This window comes from Peromyscus leucopus, chromosome X, assembly GCF_004664715.2.
Source record: "Peromyscus leucopus breed LL Stock chromosome X, UCI_PerLeu_2.1, whole genome shotgun sequence".
In the NCBI taxonomy this organism is placed as follows: Eukaryota; Metazoa; Chordata; class Mammalia; order Rodentia; family Cricetidae; genus Peromyscus; species Peromyscus leucopus.
The window spans coordinates 79,028,845-79,053,912 of NC_051083.1; positions in this window are offsets into that span (position 1 = coordinate 79,028,845).

The following is a 25,068-nucleotide window of genomic DNA, read 5'->3' on the forward strand; positions in this document are numbered from 1 at the left end:
AAAACTCACAGAGAATAGGTATATCTTTTAATATATTACTGGGAAATAGTTAAATATAGTCCTTTTTGTTGTTTTCAATGTCTGCACATATCCATACATACAGAGGCCAGAGGGAAAACGTGGATATCTTGACCTAGCACTCTATGCCTTATTTCTTGAAACAGGATTTCTCAACAAACCGGGACTAGGTTGGTAGTCAGCAAGTCAAAGAGTACTCCCACTTCCTCAGCTGTGGTTTACATAGATGCTGAAGATTCAAACTCAGGCATTCTTATTTGTGCAGAAAGATCTCTGAGCCAAAGAAAATACTGTATTAATTTAAGTCAGAGCAACAAAATTATGGCTATAATTATATGAGAAAAGAAGAGGGAAATTATCAGTGAGACGTGGAAAAGACTGTATAGTAAAATTCTCTGAATATACCTAATGCTATAATTTGAGTTTAGAAATGTGGATTCAATTCTTCATGATTAAAAAATAAAGTTAAATTTTAAAAACTATAAATAGTAAATACTGAAGGAATGTGAATCAAACCAGTTTAAGAGCTTCTGGCTTAGAAATATAAGCAGTAATATTTTAGTAAATTCAGAACACATTGTTGCATTTTATATAACTTTTAGATAAAACTAAACAACAAAAATAATTAAAATTGTCTTATACTTATGAATCACAAAGTAACAGTTGATATCATATTGTTAAACTATTGTTTAATATCAGTATGGGTTTAGGCTTAAGAAAAGATATATAACTATAGTTTAGAATAAGAAGGGTAGAAAACAAAACCTTTTGTTCTAAAGTTGAATTTATTATCAATATGTTCATTTGTATTTCAGAATATAAGGAAACAAAATGTTTCCATAAACATTTTGTAGTCCTTAGTGCCACCACTGAAAAAAAATCTAGAAACATCAATCTGCCCAATATTAATCATCTAGTATGGTAGGATTTTAAATACCATTTTCTATGTAAAGGGAAAAAATAGTGATAAGGAAAAAAATGGCTGATATAAACATCTGCCCTAAAAAAAATGGGAAAAAATGAATTTGTTCTACCTCTTCAATATATAAAAATGAAAATATTAATTACTGTAATTATATCAAAATTTCTCATGAGTTAACTTAAAGAGGCTCAAATTAGAATTGATAAAATTTGGGTGTTAGAGTCAAAACTATATATAGAATATACAGTTTGAAAAAAAAATGTGTGCATAGGGACAAGGTAGTGATTCCATTGATCACTGCTGACAAAATGTTAAGGAACTTTATTCTGAAGCTTGGCAAGGTAAAGTGTTTGTTCTACATATCTAATATAGTAATATCTCATCTTTAACACTGAAAAGTCTTGACCTTTTTTCAAAGAAATTTCCTACCTAATATTTGAATGAATTAGAAAGTAACCATTTTATATATGTTGATGATATAATGTGTTTAGGTAATTGTGATTAATGGCTGGTAAAAAAGTGATGATGTCTATTTCTGTTGTTATTGTTCAACTCAGGTTTAGGAAGTCACATTGGTGAGAATTTGGGAAAGTCTCAAAGGACTCGGCCTTACACAAAGAACTACAAACAACTGAGAAATGCTGAGAGTGGGAGTCTTCCCTTGGGAATAGCACATCAACTGGTTATCCAACACCAAAGGGTCAGACCTGAAAACATACATACTAGTAGCATACAAACTTAGCAGATTGTATTTAGAAATACTATGTATATACACATGTGTATGTAATAACAATTTGTGGGGGGAAAAGGACAATAATTTGAAGGATAGCAAGGAGAGTTATTTTGGTGTGCTTAGAGGGAAGAATGAGAAAGGAAAAATTATACAATTATATTGTAATCTTAAATACAAAATAAAAACATGTTTTTAGGTTTTCATATTGAGAAATTTGGTCCTTAACTAACTTTGCAAAAAATTTTACTATATCATCAATGTGTAATTTCTTCTAGCCAAAAAGTAAAATCTACTTTTTTTGCCATCAACTGCACTTTATTAAAATATGTTCAACTAACATTTATACTACAGTTAGAGAAATCACTCATTGTATGAGATGTCAATACATTGTCATTGATCTGCTAAAAGAAAATGAGAAGTGAATTGGAAGGTCTTAGTAACACTGACCTGACCATACATAATTTTTGTACTCAACACTTAGAATTAGCCATTTTCTGTACCATAATTGAACACTCAAAAAATTTATTTATTGCCACAAAACAAAGTTCAACAAATTTCCACCATAATAAAACACATAGTCACATTTCTAATGTTATTAATATAAAGCCAATAAAAATATTTTAATAAGATAAAATATGAAACTCTAGAAAGAAAAATAATTATAATTATTGAATTTATATAATATTACAGTAGTACAAGTATATATAGGTGATTTTTAATTTTTATTTTCATCTTTTGGTCTGATTTCGTTTCAAATTTTTCCATAAAATGGAAGGATCATGCTTTGACATTCCCTAAAATTTTAAATTGTTAAAAGAGAAAGATGATGTGTGACCTCCCACTGTAGCACAATCAACTTAAAAATGATAACATTCTCAAAGAAAATTCATTCTCCCTTTCCCACCAACTACCAATTGTCACCATCTCCTTATCTAGGGGTAAGGCTAGACAGCCTAGAGACCTAGGATAGAAACAAACATGACTTGCAAAACAAAAAGGTCAATGAAGTGATTCCCAATAATATTCTGTTATACTCATAGATCATTGCCCAGTCCAACTGTCATCAGAGAGGCTTCACCCAGCAACTGATGGAAACAGATGCAGCCAAACATTAGGCGGAACTCAGGGAATCCTGTTGAAGAGGGGGAGGAACCAGAGGCAATACAGACTCCACAAGAAAGCTCACAGAATCAACTAACTTGGGCACATAGGGGCTCACAGAGATTGAACCACCAACCAGAGTGCTTGCATGGGACTAACCTAGGCCCTCTGCAAGTATATTACAGTTGTGTAGCTTGATCTTTTTGTGAGACTCATAACAGTGGGAGCAGGAACTCTCTCTGACACTGTCACCTGTTTTTGAGACCATTCTCTCCTATGGGGTTGCGAAGTCCAGCCTTAATAGGAGAGGATGTGCCTAGTCTTAGTGCAACTTGATATACCATGGGTGACTGATATAAATAGAAAGCCTGACATCTTCTGAAGAGAAAGGAGGAGAAGTGGATTGGGGGGGTGGCGAGGGCAGGTTGGGGTAAGAGACTGAGAGGAAAGGAGGGAGGGCACATGTGTTCAGGCTAAGAAAAATTAATATAATTTATAATAATTTACCTGATCAGTCTTAATAATTATATGGGTCTATTTTAGTTATTATTCATTTCTCAGTTGATTTGATTTTACGTTCTATATTAAAGTTCATTAGCACAAAGTACATAGCCTGTTTTATGTCCAGGTATTTGTAAAATGTCATTAAAATTTGTGGTTACATGTCCATCTTTTTTACTGGGTATATGTATATTTATTTTTTCTTTTTATAATTTCTAGATTGATTATGATTTTATTGATTCATAATTTTAAATATCCAGTTTAATTATTATAATTTACTCATTTATTCTATTATTACTTCTTTGATTATCCTTACCTAGTGTTTTTTATTACAATTTAAAAGGTGTTTTTTAAAATTTTCAACTAGTTCATTTTCATTTAAATGTATTTTTTTTTTTTTTTGGTTTTTCGAGACAGGGTTTCTCTGTGTAGCTTTGCGCCTTTCCTGGAACTCACTTTGGAGACCAGGCTGGCCTCGAACTCACAGAGATCCACCTGCCTCTGCCTCCCGAGTGCTGGGATTAAAGGCGTGCACCACCACCGCCCGGCATTGTATTTTTTAATAGTTGCAATATCTAGTCTATTTGTGTTTGGCAAAATTAAAGAAATATTTTATCATATATCCTATATTTATGAGTCTAAAGTCTTATATTTAATTTATCTTTAATCATAACCAAGTAAAATTATAACTATCTAGTCTTCAATTGCATCTAAGACCTCAAAAGTATATAATATTATCTAAGTAAACAGGAAATGCATTGTAAGCAACTTTTAAAATTCTGTAAATGACAGAGACAGCTGTTTGCTTGGACAGTGATCCAAAGTTCTCCTGTAACTTTGGGGTATCCATCTTCAGCCCACAGGCATCTCTCAGTTGCGTTTCTCTGTGTCCTACAGAATGTTTGGCAGATTCTTCTGTGAAGCAGAAACCTGGAGGACCATCTCACCTTGCAAAGTTGAATGGTCACCTTCCTATGGGTCCTGCATGTCCAGTCAATACAACATTTTGTCAAGCAGTCCAGGAAAAATCAGTTTCTTACCCAAATGTTTTTTTTTTTTTTTTTTTTTTTTTTTTTTTTAACCAGGGAGAAGATAAACTCCATATGGAGTGTCTTTGACACCCAGCTTTTTCTTTGAAGTCAATCAGTGCTGCCAGGAGCAGACATGTTTCACTGTCCAGAAAGTCTAATATTTTAAAACATTTTAAATGCCATATTCTGTAGGTCTTTGAAATGTTTGAAGATTATCTACCTAACTGAATTGTATCTATGTATACCTAAAAAACTTAACATGACTGTTTTTATGTTTGACTATCATAGAAGACTATTAATCTGTATTTTAATTATCCATTGCAATTTAAATGAGTTACATAAACATAATATTGTAAACAAGAATAGAATATATATAACAAAATCAACTTTAAACTTGTATCAATAAACTAAAATCCATAGCAATGTAAAACATTTTCAGCAAGTTGTTGCTCTTTAAAAGTAGGTTCCATGATAAATGAAGACACCAAGGGAATAGGGAGAAGGAGAGTGCTAGGGAGGTCCCCAGGAATCCACAAAGATGACTCTGCCAAAGATTACTGGCAATGGTCAAGAGGGTGCCTAAGTTGACCTACTCTGGTGATCAGAAGGCTGAATAACCTAACTGGCATCATAGAACCTCATCCAGTGACTGATGGAATCAGATGGAGAAATCCATGTCCAGGTCCCAGGCAGAGCCCCAGGAGTCCAATCAATGAGAGAGAGGAGGGATTATATGAGCATAAGATATTGAAACCATGATTGGAAAAAGTACAGAGATAAATAACCAAACTAGTAGAAACACATGAACTGTGGATCAATAGCTGAGAAGCCCCCATGTTACTGGACTATGCCCACTGGATAAGCAAGACAGTTGTTTAGCTTGAACTGTTTAGGGGCCCCCAGGAAGTGGGACCAGAACCTGTCTCTAGTGCATGAGCTGGCTTTTTTGAACCTAGTGCGTATGGTGAGATACTTTGCACAGTCTTGGTGCAGGGAAGGTGGGGCTTAGACCTGCCTCAACTTAATGTACCAGGCTCTGCTGACTCCCTATGAGAGACCTTACCTTGGAGGAGGTGGGAATGGGAGGGTGGGTTGGGGGGAAAAGCTGGGGGGAGTGGGAAGAAGGAGGATAGGGAAATCTGAAGTTGATATGTAAAATGAATAGAAAATCTCTTAATAAAAAATAAATAAAATAAAAAAGAAAAGCTATGCCCAAATTCCCAAATATTATTTATGAATGTTTATTTTTATTTAAAACAGGTTGATTATAAATGGAATCTCTTTCTTAAAAAAGGGGATAATACAGATATGATAGGATAAAAGCGTAGATTAATGAACCTACTTTTAAAGAGCAACAACTTGCTTAAAATGTTTTACATTGCTATGGACTTTAGATCATTTAAATGTATGATTTTAGTTTTCCTTCTGAATTTCTGCCTTCTCATTATCTCAAAAATTTCTTTATATAATATTGTTCATATTGCTATTATAAATGTTTATTAGTTCTTTGATGATTTTTGCAGTTTCTTTTGATTATAATCATTTCTTTTCTCAAATCTATCCAGATCTCTGCCCTCTTGTTGGTTGTTTTTCTTCTTTGGTCTTTGGGTGCCCTGACCCCAAACAAATACTCAGTCTTATTCTTTCTTATGAATGCCAGGCCTTAGATTGGCTTGTTTCAAGCCAGCTTTTCTTAAATTATTTCATCTACTTTTGCCTCTGGACTTTCATCTTTCTCTTTCTATATACCTTCCTTTACTATTTATTCTGTGTCTTGCTGTGTAGCTAGGTGGCCATCCTCTGGTGTTCTCTGTCCTCCTTTTCTCACTCCTTGATATTTTCTTCCCAGATTTCTCTTCCTATTTAATTCACTCTGTCAGCCAGTCCCACTTATCTGTCTCCTGCCTACCCATTGGACATTTAGCTCTTTATTAGACCAAATCAGTTGTTTTAGACAGGCAAAGTAACACAGCTTTACAGAGTTAAACAACTGCAACATAAATAGTGCAGCACATCTTTGCATCATTAAGCAAATATTCTACAACATAAACAAATGTAACATATCTTCAACTAATATTCCACAACACCCTCTACTTTATCCACCAAACTTTGAGTACTTTTTTCCTACCTACCCAATTCATCTTATGCTGCCCATCTAATGAGTTATTGTTATATCCAAAGATTAACTCACTTCTCAGCCCTCATCAGAGATGCTTCTTTTTGCAGTAGATGCTGATTAACACAAAGACTCAGAGCTGGCAATGTACAGAGAATAAGAGGCTGTGAAATGCTCAGCCATAAACAGGACATCTGCATCACCCCTCTTCTTCCCAAGGCTCAGGTACCACTATTGAAGAGCAGGCAGAGAGAGTATAAGAGGCACAACCACAGTAAAACTTTTTTTTCAGGACACAACAGGGAAGTTGTACATATGAACTCATGACAGTTGTGACAAAATCCATGAGATCTTCAAAAGACAAAGCCAGACAAAAATCCCAGCATGAAGGAGAGAGGTGGACAGGAAGACCCACTCCCAGAAAAATGAGAATCTTAATCTGATTAGGACTAGAGATGTAGTTTACTATCTATATGAAATGCAAAGACAGAAGAACTAGTTAACTGATGCAATGCAAAAATACGTTCTAGGATGTGGGTAAACTGTTTATGATAAATTGTTCACTTGCTTCAATATATGAGTCCCAAGGGAGATATAGGGAGGTTTAATTTGAGAACATGTAAAGTAAGTGACATTGTTTGGATCCTCATTTGAACAAATGAAGTGTTAATCAAAGTAAACATGGGTTGGAGAGATGTCTCAGCGTTTAAGAGCACTTGTTCTTGCAGAGGACCCAGATTGAATCCCCAGAAACCACATGGTAGCTTACAGTCATCTATAACTCCAGTTCCAGAGAATCTAATCTCTTTCTGACTTCTGAAGACATGAAGCATACAAGTAGTACACAAACATACATGCAGGGATAACATTCAAACACATGTAACAAAATAAATAAACCTACTATTAATTTTAAAAGTTTTTTTAAAAAAAGAAAAAAACATTGTATTGGTACAATTACTGTTTTTAGATGTGGGGGTTGAAAATTGAGATTTTTAACCTCTTTTACATATTTATAGTGACATATTCAGGCAAAATTACAGGGTTTCTGAATTTCATTATATTTTCTCTGTGTGTACACATTGTTTAGTTTTAATGTTGACAAATATATTTGAAATAAGATTGACTACAGGCTGTAATTTATTGTAGCTAGAACACAGATTTAATTTGCTTTATTGATCTATCTCATGTATATTTATATTTTCAATGTGAAAGTACTTTGAAAAGAAAAACAGTTCCCAATATGAGATATTTTCACACTTGTATTTGTTCGCTACTGGCATTTATTTATTTATATTTTAATTTCAACCCATCTGGAACATATTTTGGTGTAAAAACTGTGGTGGGGATACAATTTAATTATTTCCAGATGGTAACTAAGTTGTCTCAACATCATTTTTTTTGTAGAAATCATATTTCACTTTCACTCACTGTTTTAAAATTACCATATTAATACCACACTTGAAACATTTTTTGGGGGGAGGGGGTGTTTCAAACTTCTGCTTCGGGATATGACACAGTAACTAGTTGTAGCATGCTTTTAACAAAGAAAATTGTGCAACTGAGAGAGACAGAGGAAATAAAAATATTTAGATGCTGAGTGAGAGTGAAATGGGGCAATGATTAGAGAAAGAAAGAAAATACCATAAAGATATTTCCAGATCAGACAGGTTCTCTACTTTTAGGTATTTTCCATTTGTCAGAATAGGAGCAGGGAAGCCTATGGTGGTATAGGCAGGACCAGAAAACTCTAGCTACAGAAGCCCAAAAAGTTCTGTGATCTTACCTTACATTCCCAATGCACAGAAGCTGGAGCTTGGCATTATTTGCTTTTTTTCAAAAACAGAATGTCAGCCACAAGTGAACTACACACCAGAAGTGCTCCATGAACTTCAAGAGCATAATTTTGAGGTTTTGTGCATTTTTATCCTGTACCTTATCAAAATTCTAATTTGTGCTTGTGTATGCACACATTCAGCACCGTCACAGATGAGAATTCCAGATGAGACTGTGGAGTGTACAGCCACAAAAAGGAGACATATGTCACTCCCTCAAATGCTCAGTGATGGAAGAACAGAGTGAAAAGAATATAGGACCTGGAAGGAATTGGGGAAAGAGGAAAATCTGACCAAACTATATTGTCTAAAAATATTTTTCAAGAAAAACTGAAAATATACAAAATATTAATAACAATATAACTTAATCTAACAAAAAGAATTTAAGATTCAGAGGTTGGGATATAATGCAATGAACAACGTCTTTTGGACATCACATAGTCACTGTAGTCAGGAGCTTCCTGCAGCTACAATTACCTGTAAAAGAATGGATATGTTACCACTGCATCATGAGTGAGGCAGGGTTTGATGAAACCCCATACAACCCTCACAGACCAATGAACTACAGACTCTTAATGGATACTGGGCACAGGTAGTCATCTTTTCAGTTGTATAGCTACTGGTAACTTTCCCATGTTCCAGTAAATAACCTCCACTTATCTTCATGAAAACAACCATAACTTAATTGAATAGGTTAAAAAAATCCAAGTAGGAGGAGACTTCTTGGGATGAATAGCTTCATTTAGAGAAAGGGAGAGTGAGAGAAGTCATGTTGGGTGGTGAAAATGCTCAAAACTCAGTATGGATATGCAATGAATTGTCAAGTAAAAATAAAAATAAAAAAATTCAACAGAGTAATGAAGATATGTTAGAGAAAGTCTAATTTTTCTGAAAGGATAGAAGCCATTAATTGCTGACTATTCATGATACATATTTAATACCCCAGGAATTTTGTGCACACATCAAAAAGCAACAACTTACGAATAGATTAATATTATCATAATGCCTATTGTAAACTCATCTTAACCAATCATATACTTAGCCTCAAAACCCTAGTGATGATCTGGAACTTATTTTTCTCACAAATAAAATATAACATTCTATCATTAAGAAAACAAAATCTAGATTTTAAATGGCATTAAAAACATAATGTCTCACTTAAAATAAAAAGTGGTAAAAGAAAGTATATGTGGACCTGTAGCATAGAAAAAAATAATTTCAACACCAAACACATAAAAGAGTGATGATGAACTCATCAGATAAGGACTTCAAAGTAGACACTTTGAATCTGTTCAAGATATAAAGGAGAATAAAACACAATGAGAAAACAACAAGGATACCTTAATAGTTTATTTAAGAGTAAAAAAAAATTATCAAGTGGAATTTCTGTAACTAAAGGATCCACTATCTGACTGGAAGAATTTAAAACCAAGTATCGACTGGATAAAATTTTTGAAATAATTTTATGTAAGACAAAATTTCAATACAGGCAATGGAAACAATTCAAACTACTGTAAAAAACTAATCTATAACCTCTCATGGTGGTGCATGATTATAATTCTAGCACTGATCAGATTGAGTTACAAGGATTGTGAGTTCAAGATGAGGCTTGGTATCATAGAAGACCTTGTTTTTATGTCTTTCAGTATTTTTGTTTGTTTGTTTTTCTTCCTTCCTTTCTTCCTTCTTTCCTTTCTTCTCTCTCTCTCTCTCTCTCTCTCTCTCTCTCTCTCTCTCTCTCTCTCTCTCCCTCCCTCCCTCCCTCCCTCCCTCCCTCCCTCCCTCTCTCTCTCTCTCTTTCATTCTTTCTTTCTTTCTTCTTTCTTCTTTCTTCCTTTCTCTCTCTCTCTCTCTCTCTCTCTCTCTCTCTCTCTCTCTCTCTCTCTCTTATTCTTTCGTAAGAGAAAGAACATAAAATTGAGTAAGTAAAGAGAGGGAAATGTTGTAGACAAATTTCTAAATGGTCCAATTAAATAAAAAAAAATGGAGCCAAATATATGTGTGAAAGTCTTAGATCAGGGAAACAGGGAAAGCTACCAGCCAAACTTACCTCATCGACTCTGCAGCTTCCAAATGAGAGTCATTTCCTGTCTACCCACACCTTTATTGCCTTGCTGTTCTGCCCTCTCATTGGCTATCTTAGTCAATCTACTGCAATTCTGCCTCCTACACAACTCTGTCACTTTTTGTCTGTCTGTACACACCTCCAGGTCTTTATGGTTGGTACTGGGGTTAAAGGCATGTTTAGCTCTGTTCCCTAGTGTTGTCTTGAATGCACAGAGATCCTGCCTGCTAAATGATAGGATTAAGGGTGTGTGCTACCACTGCCTAACTTCTTTGATTACTTAAACTGGCTTGCTATTTCCTCTGATCTCCAGGCAAACTTTATTAAAGCACAAATAAAATATCACCACATTTCAGCACAAATAAAATATCATGACATTTCCCTTTTTTATCTAATAAAAATAAAAAAGTTATAATTAATATAAGAAAAACTATATACAGTAAGTATAATAACTATATACAATATGTATAAGCAATAAATATATCAACAATGTCTAGTCCATTTACATTTGACAGATTCAGAAGAAATAGTTCATTATCTATCCATTTTGGTGAGTCCAAAATGTACCTTCACTTTCTATCTTATCTTGTATTACCAACAGAAAACTATCTTATGATGTCTTTGAAATCTATACACTTTATACCTTTTAATGAGTTTATTTTTGAATTTCTTAACAAGGAAAACTGTAACTACAACTATCTAATCTATCTAATCTTCAACTCCCTCAGAGACCCAAGAAGGAAATAATATTACCTAGTAAAACAGAAAGTACAAACAAGTGACTTCCAAAAAAATGTGAGTTGACAGAAACAGCCAACTGCTTGGACAGTCACCTGAAGTTTCTGTACACATTGGGGCATCATCCTCAGCCTACAGGCTTAGCATATTTGACAGAATGATTTGTGAAGTAGGACATATATATAAAGCCTACAGCTCGTCCTCACATTCTGTGTGAGTATTCCATGTATCGGATAAACTTGAATTCTGCCAGTGTCCTGTCATGATCCAGGATTTTAAATTCTGGAAATTGCTAGTGTTTTTGGAATTTGCCTGCCCATTCTTCTTGGCTTGTGGGTGGCTTCATCTAAGCATCATGTGGATGTAATTCTAAACGGTCTTATTAAATAAGAAACACAGAGCCAAGTAAAGAGTTAGAAGCCCAGAGATCAGAGCAGTAGCCAAGAGCTAAGACTACCTTATCTTACCACTCCCCGCTGTTCTTCCCATGAGTGAGAGACAGAGAGAGAGAGGGGAGAGAGAGAGAGAGAGAGAGAGAGAGAGAGAGAGAGAGAGAGAGAGAGAGAGCCCTTCTTCTTGTGTCCTGTCTTTTTATTGCCTTTCTGTTCTGCCTTCTCATTGACTCTAAACCCAACAACCACATGACTTTCTTGTCACTGCCTATCTATACAGACCTCCAGGTCTCTATGGTTGGTACTGGGATTAAAGGCATATGTCACCATGCTGGCTGTGTCCTTGAACACAAAGAGACTTTGTCTGCCATGTGATTGGATTAAGGGTGTGTGTCACCACTGCCAGATTTCCACTAAATGGCTTGCTATTAGCTCTGATACCCAGGTAACTTTATTTATTAACATACAAATAAAATCACATTTCAGCACAAATAAAATATCACCATAGCATCCTATTCTTCTCTGCATCCTGTTCTCAACTTGTGGGTGGCTTCATCTCCTTTATTAAATGCCAGTCTATCATTGACAGATTAGACTCCATCAGCCTAGTTACTCTTTTAGAATAACTGTTTTAGCTACTGTTCCACTGCACACCAGAAGCCATTGGTTCACTGCCTGTTCAGCTGCCTTCGAATAAAGGGGCAATGTACCTTTTCTGGATGGCAAAGCCACTTAAGCGATGGTGCCATATTGTCCTGGCCTCAGAGGACAGCTGTTGCTAAAGCCACAACCATACTTGTTGTGGCAGGGATCGGTAGTCCTAATTTTGTGTCCTGTTTGCCCATTTCGGATAGCATACTGTCAGCAGTCGATGCAAGGTCAATTTTTTGCCCAGTGGTTAACTTTTGCCACAATAAAAGTTAACTCCATATGTATTTTCTTTAATGCCCATATCTTCTCTGAAATATGGTGATATATTATTTGTGCTGAAATGTGATTTAAAACTGGGAGTTGTTTTTTAAAAGTAGATTCAATAATATACCTTTTCATCTATATTATATCTATATCCTCTCTTTTCTTTTCTTTCCTTTTCTTTTGGTTCATGGTGTCCTGGTTATGATAAGAGATAAGCTAGATATGAAACCTTGGACTCACAAATATAGGATAAATAAAATATTTTCTTTGAATTGGACAATATGTGTGTGGACTGGATATTGTAACTGTGATTCTTGCTTGATAACTGTTTTATTATATGCAATTTTACTATGTGAAAGTTAAAACATTTCTTTTTGAAAAAAGAAAAGAGGAAGTGCTATGGGATGTTTTTCTATATGCTTGAATATGTGTTGCTCTCATTGGTTGATAAATAAAGCTGTTTGGCCTATGGCAAGGCAGCTTAGAGGCAGGCTGGGAATCCAAACAGATAGACAGGAAGAGAAAGGAGAGCAGAGGAGAGGCTGTCTGCCACCATGAGAAGCAAGATGTAAAGTACTAGAAAGCCACAAGCCATGTGGCAATGTATAGATTTATATAAATGTGTTAATTTAAGATGTAAGAGCTAGCTAACAAGAACCCTGAGCCATTTAGGTCATATCATTTGTAGATAATATAAGCCTCTGTGTGTTTATTTGGGTCCAAGCAGCTGCAAAAGGTTATGGGGAGAGTTGGCAGAGGATAAATTTTATGATCAAAATTTGTTATATAATCTTTAAGAAACAGCAAAAATAAATCTTCTTTACCAAAAGTACCAACAGACTACATGTAATGAAAGCTTCCACTTACCTAGAAAAGCTTCAAATTTTACATAGTAGGTAATGGACCATTAAATAGCCTTTGGTTCAAGAAGATATTAAAGAAAAATTAGAGGAAAAACAATCAACTAATAATTCTCCACAACTTAAAATTTAAAAATTTGTTCTTAATCCTTATAACTAAAGTGCTTTGTTTACATCCAATATTCTCCCAATTACATTTATTAATTTGCATGTTCATTCAGAAGGTAAAGCTTTAATAAAAGCTTATTCTTTGTGCCAAGTGCCTTTATTCTCACAAGTGGCAGAACAGGTTTTTTGACTGTAATTTAAATACACTTGAACAGTTATTTTCAGAATTCTAGGAAAAATGTGTCAGCTGTATTTTTCTTTTCTCTTGTTACAATTAAAACAAGTGGCATCAACTTCAAAGCTTGTAGTAAGACTCAATGTATAAGGAGTTGTCATTTTTCACTTCACAGGTTTCCACCCATGTCTGTTCAACATTATTTCTGTTACCCCTTCCCTCTTTTTTGTACTAGTGGCGCAGTGATGCAAAGAAGACCAAGGTTATGATATCAAGCTACTTACATGTACTTGGTTTCCTTGTGGAAGCTTTTCTTTTATAAAAAGCTCATATTGAATTGGGCATTTTGAATCCAAGTAATCCCAAGTGATAATGGATAGATGTTCCATCTCTGTTTAAAACATTTATTTGAAGACATTTTACTTATTTTCCATTGTAAAAAATGTCTTCCTTCTATTTTTTCAATGTATTAATATTATCATTTGGTCTAATTTGTATTTCCACCTGCAAAGGAACTCTAACTGACAAAGCATGTCTCAGAACCAATACTTTGTGGGAGTGCAGATAGGTGATATTAATTCTATTTTGTATTTTACATAATTATAGTTCAATATTTATATACATTTTCTCATGTAAATCCTCTTAGAAACCTTGTGACTAAACTATTGTTAGTCCTTTCCCTTCATAGCTTAACAAAAGTGCCCAGGGAATACTAAATGACTTCCCTCAGTGTTGTTGGTAGCAATTGCCAGATCCTGGTCCCAAGCCAAATTTGGCTGAGATCATTTTGCTGCTCTTTCCTTCTAAATTCTGTATGGTTTATTTCCTATCTCTCTAAAGGCACAACACTCATTTCTATTTTGAGATGCTTGCTTTATATTCCAGGAAAATGTCAATCAAAAATATAAATTTATCTAGCCAATGTTTAACATTCAAATATATTTTTTTTCAGTTTTCTGAAGCTTAAATTCAAGTTTTAAAATGTTCCTTCATCTAAACTCTCAGCTTATCTGTGGAGACAAAAAGCAAAAAAAGAAAAAAAAAATGTAAATAGAAGTTCACATACTTCAACAGTTAGAAACTCATTATTTTGAGTCTGAACGCCCCTGACTCTACCTTTCTTCTCCCGGTAACTTTGCTTGGATTTCCTGCCTGGCTATAACCTGTCTTGCTGTAGGCCAAAGCACTTTGTAGCAACATGTATTCACAGCATACAGGAAGACCATCCACAGCACTCTCTTGCAACATATTTTATTTTAAGTAAATATCTTTTGTTCTATACCTCTTATGGTATGTTAAATACTTTTTGCTCCTTCTTTAACAGCATTGTTAGCATGTTGTTTCTGGCATGATACTTTCTGTAGTCCGAATGAGGAACTCTCTTTTTGTGATGCACATTGCATTCTCTTCCTTCTGGGACTAGAGAGTTTGGATGATCAGCCCATGGGTAATTGAAGGTTCCTGCATAGGACTGATATTCAGTGTGTTCCAAAACTATTGTCCTGTGACTTCAGAATATATTTATCTTTGGAGCTCAAGTTAAGGAATTCTTTCAGTTCCTTGCTGAGTCCTTCTCCCCATTTGACACTGAAGCACCATAGCAAGCCTACCCATAGATGGAATCTGAAGGCAATGTCAAAAGGAAGACAGTCTGCACAATCCCATAAGCATAATGGGTTGTATTCTTCCATCTCAGATCCTGCTCATTCTTAGTAAGTGCTGTAGTCACTAGCAGAATCTTTTCTATGACAAAATTATGTAGTTTCTGAGCACCCTTCTCTGTCTCTCCTCTTCTTTATCCCCACCCCATAATTTGCTGCCACTATTGATAGTAAAAGAGCAGAGCACACAGCCAAAGGTGTTAGCATTTGCAATTTCTCCTTGCTGGCTTGAGTTTATAGTCTGACAGACCTATAAGTAACCATATTTTCACTTAATTCAGAACAGTGGGTGCTCCTCTTTCAATGTTGATCATTCTATGACCAGTTTTGTCTTGTAAAGTTTCCCTTTAAGATCAGTCTGGCCTCACCACCAAGATGAATTCGGTTCTTGAATAAAACCAAACCTCACTTCCAATAGTCTGAAGGCTCTTTATTTTTGAGGAGCACCCCACCTTATATCACAGTTCAGGTTAGTAAGTATGGTGAGTATGTTTTCACCACTTACAGCAGGGTAGGCCCATTGTTCTCACAGATCTTCTGTGTGAACATTGTATTTCAACTAGAACCCACACTATGAATCTTATGATCTTCATTTCCTCTAATTCGTAAGACGTATGTGGTGATATTGTGGTCCCCAATATGTTGTGCTCCCTAATAAACTTATCTGGGGTCAGAGAACAGTACAGATACTAGATATAGAGGCCAGAAAATGGTGGCACTCACACCTTTAATCCTAGCATTCCAAAGACAGAGATCCAACTGGATCTCTGTGAGTTCAAAGCCAAACTGGAAACAGCCAGGCATGGTGACACATGCCTTTAATCCAAGGAAGTGATGACAGGAAGCAGAATGGTATATAAGGTATGAGGAACATAAACTAGAAATTTTTGGCCTGGTTAAGCTTTTAGGCTTATAGCTGCAGTGCAGCTGAGATCCATTCTGGTGAGGATTCAGAGGCTTTCAATCTGAGCAAACAGGATCAGCTGAGAAGTTGTTGAGGCGAGGTTAGCTGTGGCCTGTTCTGCCTCTCTAATCTTTCAGCGTTCACCCCAATACCTGGCTCCAGGTTTGTTTTTATTAATAAGACCCTTTAAGATTCCTGCTACAGAAGTAATCTAAAATAATGTTCTAAATTTGTCCCTTGTCTTCTCAGAAAACAAATTTACACAACTATTAATGTATGTGGTCATTGTATTTACTCCCAGATGAGGAACACTGGCCACCAAATGATACATGAAGCAATAACTCTACATTACAATTAGATTTGTTTGTTGTGATATAATGCACTGAGATTCCTTATACAAAGACATTTGTAGCTTTTTCATATGACCCCAAAATTTTGAGAAGGATGTCCCATGTGCCATACTAGCATGACTTACATTTACCCATGTTCCTTAAGTACAGAACCACATGACATTTTTCTGGTAATGTTTTTGTATACTCAAGCCCCTGCTAAGCTTCTGCTTTCCCTTCCATTCCATTTGACATCTGCTCCAAACCTTTCACTTTTACAAAGTCTTGACTTTTCTTTCTCCCATTCCTTTTTCTTGAAGACCTGTCTTTAATGTCTGTTCTTCCAGATTCAGTCTTCTTTCATAAATTTGTTGAGAAATTTCATACTGTAAACGTGGGGAGTAATTCAAAGATTTTCTTCCTCTCCCAAAGAATGATTTGTCTGCTTTTTTAGTAGATATAGGGGACTTCAGCATTATCTTGGTACATGTATCCTTACCCTTTAAAAAAAAATCCAAATTAGAGCTCTATGCTAATATATCTCTACCACTCATACAGAATTCAAATAGCTCACTCTTGTAGACAAAATTCTCAACAGTCTTATTAAATAAGAAACACAGAGCCAAATCCAGAGTTAAAAGCACAAAAGATCAGAGCACTAGCAAAGAGCCAAGACCACCTTATCTTACCAGCTGGCCACCATCTCTGAGAGAGGGGGGGGGAGTTTCTCCCTGTGTGACTTGTCCTTTTATTGCTTTCCTGTTCTGCCTTCTCATTGGCTCTAAGCCCAGCCACATGACTTCCTCATCACTACCTGTCTATACAGATCTCCTGATCACTATGGTTGGTACTAGGATTAAAGATTTGGGTCACCACGCTTGGCTGTGTCCTTGACCACACAGAGACTCTGCCTACCATGTGATCGGATTAAGGGCGTGTGCCACCACCACCACCACCACCACCACCACCACCACCACCACCAGACTTATGCTTATGATCCACTTTTACCTCTGATCTTCAGGCAACATGATTTATTAACATACAAATAAAATCACATTTCAGCACAAAAAAAAAAAAAATCACCATATACTCCAGCTTCTGAACTAACCTGGTAATCCATCTATAACATGCACAAGGAAGAGTCTTAAATGTGGTCTTTAGCACATGCGTGGAGTGATAAGGTTTGCAGTCTTATTCCAGATATAACAAGTTCAGGCTCCATTGTTGTGTCTAATGTAGAGCTTCAATGGTTACATTAAACCACTGATGTGAGCAATGATGGAGGAAAGACCCATTGAGGCTATATTATTACCCATTAGAATGAATAAAAAGGGCAATTTGCAAACTCATTAACTATCACAAGTTGTGGGAAATACCACTGGGAGCTTCTGAGAACCCAGCTCTTTTTGAATCTAGGTTAAGTAAAACCTTGCACAGGTATATTATTCTATATCCAGACATTCAGGAAAGTCAGAGCATTCTGCTTGTATGTTTTATAAATTAATCATCTGTAGATGTTGGACAAAAGCCCCAAAAAAGAAAAGACCAGGGATTCCATACTGTTTCACCCAAAATTATTTTGTGTAGTGTTCAAGGTCTTTTAAAACTTGAAAGAGACCTTAAGACCCAAAATTCCAAAATGGAGGATGAAAGAGACAAATGATAGGCATAGCATATTGCTACAGCAAAAATCTGCTTCTGGCACTGGAAATACTAGAACTATATCTAGTAGTTGTCTGGTTCAATATGAGAAAATTAGCCCAAACTTAGTTTGGATGACTATTTTCACTTATTGTTTCCATCAGCCAGGATGTTTTGTTTGGGTGTACCTGAAGCCAATGGCAATAAAGCCTCTGCTAGGGCCATAGGACATCTGCAAATTGGGGGTTGGGGAAACCAACTTATATCAAAGGACCTATTGCTCAGGTAAAACATGACCAAGGACAAATGTCTCTGACTATGTTCCTAGACTATGTGAAACTCAGTGAGTAAAGAAATCTTTCTCCCTCTTTAGCAATTGACAGAGCCTTGAGGATGCACATATTCTGATATTCCTCAATTTTATGGATTAAATTGGAGTAGCTCAAAAATTTGTGGGAACCAGAATTATTTTTCATGTGAAGCAAGTTTTTACACTATGACCATATTGTCTGATTTGATCATTTAGTCTCTGTTTATCCTCAATGGTATAGATAGAAAATACCATCCAGTCTGCTCTATACCACTCTTAAACTGTATGATAGACAAACATACCATTCACTCATCTATTTGTTCATATCTGGTTGTCTTATTCCTTTCCTAGGTTTAAATATCATGCATAAACCTGGCATTTTCAAACTCTAGAAGCTCTTACAGGAACCATAACACTGCTGTTATGTTTTGTAATGTCCAAGAACTGTGTGGATCCTCATAATGCCACTCTCTATATAGGCCCCTACTATATCAATGGACAAATACTTTGATGTGAAGAATATCTCCATGCCTAGACACTAACAGTCATTTCTGTGGCAGTTACACTTAGGATCTCTCACAGGTTTCCTCAAAGGTCTTAGTATCCTTTAAAGTCTGAGGCATGGAAAAGATTGCAGTCTCTCATTGAAAACTGCCGAGCTACTGAACTACTGCACTTCTGTTGCTCTCCACACAACCCACTTATGTTTGAGATTAAGCACTCCGATGGGCCCAACAATGGTCCCAAGCATGGAGGCCATAAATGTGGCTATGGTCCCAATATGCCCCACTTTTCCCAATCCTTACACGGTCTTCAGGCAGAAACCCTCAAAAGCTTTCTGATTCATAGTGTTGTACATAAGACTGATTTATTTTGTATTCTTGTACACCTAGAATCAGTTCCTTTTTACTTTTGAATGTTCACAATCCTTCACCAAGGTTATTCACTCAGTAGTATAACTAAACTAGCTTACCTCAGGAATTGCAAAATAGTTCTACATTTTTGGGCAAGCCTTTGCTAAAGTTGTGTTCTCCATTAGATCTCTTTTACACCCATGAGTATCCTCTTTTAGCACACAAATTTATTAATCAGTAGCCACCTCCCCAAAAAACAAAACCCCTCAGTACAATATACTTACTCTTCCACATTGGCCTCAGGGAATATAAACTTTCTCGTAAAGGTCCAAATCTGTCTGAAAATGTCCAGTTCCTGAGACTTATCATAACCCCAAGCACAAAAAAGCCATATACAAACACCCAAAAAAATTACACCTCATTTTAACCGGGAACAGTGGGGCATACTAGGACCACAGACACAAAAGGACCAAGGATCTCCATGGGTAAGAGTATTTTGAAGAATTTGGGTTACCTGGGTCAGTCTGATAACTAAAAACCTCCTGCTTTAGGGTACCAGAGAAAAAAGTTTTAGATTAGTCTTCAAAAATGAGCCCCATTTAAAAGGAAGATTTAGTCTTCCCAAACCAGGAATTTATCCTTGTCCTACAATGAAATGTAGAATCATTGTGAGTATTAAGCTAAACAGTGGGGTTCTCCCAGCATCCAGCAACTTATCTTTCCAGATCATTAGAACTGCTGGTTCAGGGCTTCACTACTTGCTTTAGATGGTTTACAAATCTTACCATGTTCTTGAAATACTAAAGTCAAAGAACTTTTCATTGTGTTTCATCCAGATAAAAGAATTAACAAGTATCAGACTCTTTTCCTGCAAAACCCTGCACTTACTATATAACTTTGACAGGCTTTCACTCTTTTCTAATGCTATTTACTAAGGTTTTTCTATGACATTTATGCATGAAGACATTGACCTGTACTACTAGTCCAGACCTTAACTTCCTCTACCTTAGGCTCCCAAGTCCATAGATTGTAATAGTTTTATGGAGACATGACAAAGACTGGGGAAATGCAACGGCGAGCCATACAGAGGTCATAGGATCTAGGCCCATGCCAGGTAATTTCATGTCAACACAAAACACTAAACTAGTTTTCCTTAAAAAGGATAGCCAGCTGGATGCAGGAATGAGGTACATTTACACAGATTCAAACTGTGCTTTCTTTGTGAGCTGTGCTTTTTGGACAGAAAAAAATGTTTCCTTACTGTCTTTAATACCCCGATTGAACATGACCCTGGGAACTTGTCTGTTCCAGGTAAATTGCTATGCATCATTAGTAGACAGACTCAAAATGTTGAGGTATGACATCACAAGTTACTGAGTCAAAATCCAATCTTACTGTTAAAGTGTGGAAACGCTGCTCTCATTTTTTTTCTATACCATCTGCAGATCATTAGAGTCAAATCACTGACAAAGGATGAAGGTCTTTTTTTTTCCTTCTGAAGCCACCTCAGAGTTGAGTAAGGGAGGTAAGAAGCCCTCTTTGGCTAACTAATTAGTCACAGGGCCAAATGACCATGAAGTATACAGGAGTTGAGAGAAATTTTAGAGAGCACACTTATCACAAGAGTTTGAAGGCTAGATTGTGATATCACTTGGGAGTTGAAATATGTTTCATGATGGCGATGGTGGAATGTGTTAATAGCAATGGTTGATATTAGCATCAGGAGGTTCTCACATATATATTCAGATATAGATCCTCATAAAACTGACATTCAAAATATGGCCAAGTAGCCTCTCTTAACTATCAAAAAACAACAGCCAAGTCTTATATTTGGTGAAGTGTTTTCTGTATAGGAATTTCCTATTACAAATCGGTCTCTCCTTACAGCATATTATAGAAATATTTTTTATTTAATAGGTCTTATCTCCATTTGTTTTGGTCTGGTAAAACTTTAGCCTCAAGCTTTTAAATTGTCAACATCATTCCTATCCATATCCAACTTAGATTTTATCTTTGAAAATATTCATATTTTATTCTAAATTAGTGGACTACTCAAATGAATCATCTGGCTCTTGTATTTTGCACAAAAACCAAAGTGCTAAGTGCTTGATCCCTAGACTATCTGGCTATTAGGAAACAATGTAAATCTAGGAAGTGGGACATATTGGAAGTAAGTTAAATCATTGGCTATATGTATTTGAAGATAAAATTAAAGAGAAATCCCTGTTTCTGTTTGTTTCTTGGACATTGTGAAGTGATCAGGCCTCATCTGATATATCTTCCCATGTGATATATAGTATTGCGTTACTTCCTAAATAATAAGACTAAGTGATTATGGACAGAAACCTCTTAAACTGTATCTAAACAAACCTTTCCTCCTTTTAAGTTGATTAACTCAGGCATTTTGTCACAGCAATGGAAAACTAACACAATAAATATCTGAGGTTCTTCACAAGCAATAATCCAGCCAAAATAATCAAATTTAAAAGATCATATAATTAATGTTCTAATTATTTCCTTACTACTGAATTAATATTTTTCCCTCAAATTTAATCTTTAATGATTTTAGCAACTCTCTTCACATCTATATTATTGAGGGTTGCTTAAGATAGTATAATTATGAACAGATGTCATTTTTTACTATGACCCTTGCTAAAATTACTGTATGTAACTTTTTTTTTTTTTTTTTTTTTTTGGTTTTTCGAGACAGGGTTTCTCTGTGTAGCTTTGTGCCTTTCCTGGAACTCACTTGGTAGCCCACGCTGGCCTCGAACTCACAGAGATCCGCCTGCCTCTGCCTCCCGAGTGCTGGGATTAAAGGCGTGTGCCACCACCACCCGGCTCGTAACATTTTTTAATACATTTTCTATATCATAGAATCTGATGCTACAGCCTGAGTTAGTTTCTACATTATACTATGTCTTTTCTATTGGTGTTCCATTTCTTTTCTGTTTTTTTTCTTTAATCACTTTTACTATTTTAACATGCCGTCATTTTAATTCCTGCCCTTTGTTATCAGCAGTAAGCAATGATTTATTGTATATTGATTTCATTGCTATGTTTATCAATATGATTAATAATACCCAATTTAAGAAGTTTTGCATAATCTCCACTCTTCCTTACTTGCAAGTACAATGGAAGCACCAATGTTGAGAGTTGGACCAGAAAAACAAAAATAGTCATTCATTGTACATGTGTATGTGTATAATATCTGGATACATTTATTTACAGTATGTATTATATATAATATGTCCTATGTATAGTTACATGTATAATGCTACATGTAATACATGTTATAAATATATATTTAAAACACACATCTACATAAAGTATTAATATCTTCTCTATGTAAGTGTTACATATATACATAATATATGTTTATATATAAATATTATATATATATATATATATATATATAATATACAAGCTTGGTAAAATGTATGTTGATATTATATCTGGTGATGAAACTTGAAGTTTACAGAATAGGCTGTTCTGAAGAGGAGATCTATGAAGTAGGAGAGGACAAGGACAGATTAGAAGCCACAAAGTTGAACTGTGTTTCGCTCTGTTTTCTTATCACCTTGAACTTCTATGATGAAGGAGAAATACAGAAGCTACTGCCCTTCACGAAGGGGTTAAGCAGTCATCTGTCTCTGGAGTCAAAGAACCTTGAGACTATAGGAGAGTGAGGAACAGCTGAAGTCCTGTTTATGTTCCATGCCAAAACGATTAGTCAGGAGATAAGACACAGCATGTGAAAACTCCAACAGCACCTGGTATTTCTGCATCACCCTTCCAAGTAGAAAGGTAATTTGGCTGCTTATTCATTTCTGCCTTCCAAATCTCACATAAAATGACTCTTTTGACCCCAGCTAACTAGAATATGTGTAGGAAAGAAATTTGGGGTGAATTATTCAGGGTTACCTAAGCTGACACAATGTAAATACATTAGAATGCTGGCCATGACACAACAAAGACTACAGAAAATCAGGACCTTAGTCCTTGAAAACACTGAGCATTTCCTGAACCTCTTCCTAACAATGAACCTCAGCTTAGGAGGGCATGATTTACTATACTGTTTGTGTACATTTGTTTTCCTAGTCTCATGATTGAAGGCCTTTTCATACACTAATCATAATGTTAACAATAATTAATATCCATTTTCATGTAAGGAAAATGTAAGAGCATGGAACCTAAGTTCATATGGAGAGTAAAGTTTTCTTGTTGCTGCTGTTTATGGTTGTTTATCTGATTAATGGAGAATGATAGAAGATAATGAGATGATAGTATGCAATATAGAGCCTTGTTTGAAAGCTTTGAAATATTAGTAGTAATTGATATAGGGATCTATTCAAGATAAGTCACCCATTTTTCTCTTCTGGCAGGAGGTCAGCAAAGAAGGCAAAGAAATAACATTTTTATTGTGTCTTTCACATGTAATATCACTTGTACTATTCTGATTTTCATTCAAAAAATTTAATTCACTTCATCACTTGTAGGACTATGAAAGAACCAAAAATGTATTTTATGGTTAGCTTCCTAGGAGAGAATGTACACAAACACGGGAACAAACTTAACTGTAGTCATATGAAAAAACTGAATTAAAAGAAAACACTTTCTTTTTCTAAATGTACCAGAGCTCAAGACAGCTTCCTTTTTTATGTAAACTCATCTCTAATTTCTGCCCTCCCTTCAGGTTTCCAGTGACCTAATTACTCAAATCCATCCAACAGAAAATGCTAGGAGATAAGTTAAGAAAATAGCACGGAAAATACACGTAACAAATAATATTTGGGAGGGGGTAAACCAAGAAGAAATGTTTGCATAATTTAATTGTGTTGCTAGAAAGTATATTCACAATATTTTCTTATGTTCTATTATCTAGCTGTATAATTAGTGCACGTTCACACTAGATATATGAGTACATTTTAGAAAGAGTATGCAAATGAATACTAATCCCACAAACACATAGTTGATAAGATTTTCAACTGTCACAAGGGCTGATTTAAGCTCTTTTTCATAAACTATGCCAATAATTCTGTATAAATGGCCTTTTGTCTTTAAAGTGCTTATAACCACAGTGCTTGTACTCTCAGGCATAATATATTATTCTGTGAAGCAAAAAAATGTATCTGAGTTTGAAATACATCCCTTTTAATTCATTGCTTTGAAACTACTTAAAACCCCTTTTTATATTGCTAGAAAATATGCTATGAATTCATATTCAGCTCATTATTATCAGAAATTTCAGGTCCCATATGTTGAAAAATGGCAACGCAACACTAGACTAAAGGAGAGTTTATGAAGGGAAAAGTAGGTGTGTTTAATGAATGGAGAACTATCTGACAGAGAAATTCACATATAATCTCTAAAAGTTTCTATGTGATATTTTTCAAGAAATGATCATGATCCCAAGGGAATATTAAGTAACAAAACTACTCAATATATAAAGTTCTAGTCCAGTTAAAGAAATAACAAAATGGATGTTCAGGATTCTCTACCTAAGTGGTAGAGAATTTGAGTAGTACATAGGAGGATCTAGTTTCAGTCCCCACCATTTGAAAAAAAAGACAAGAAGACAAAAAAAGAAGAGAAAATTAGAAAAAAGATGAACAGGTTAGATACAATGTTAACATACAAGAAATAGTTTTAGCTTCACATGAAACTATCAATTAGAAAATTCAATTAGACATAGTTATATTAACATGAGAAATGAACCTTACTTTTTAGTTTACTGCTGTATTTGCTATTCACTTGTCAGAAAAGGCTCAACAGAAGAAGATGATTTAAAAGTTTACCATTTGGTGTCAAGAGTAAGTTCTAATATCCTAACGCACAGCAGGGTAAACTTAACTCATGTCG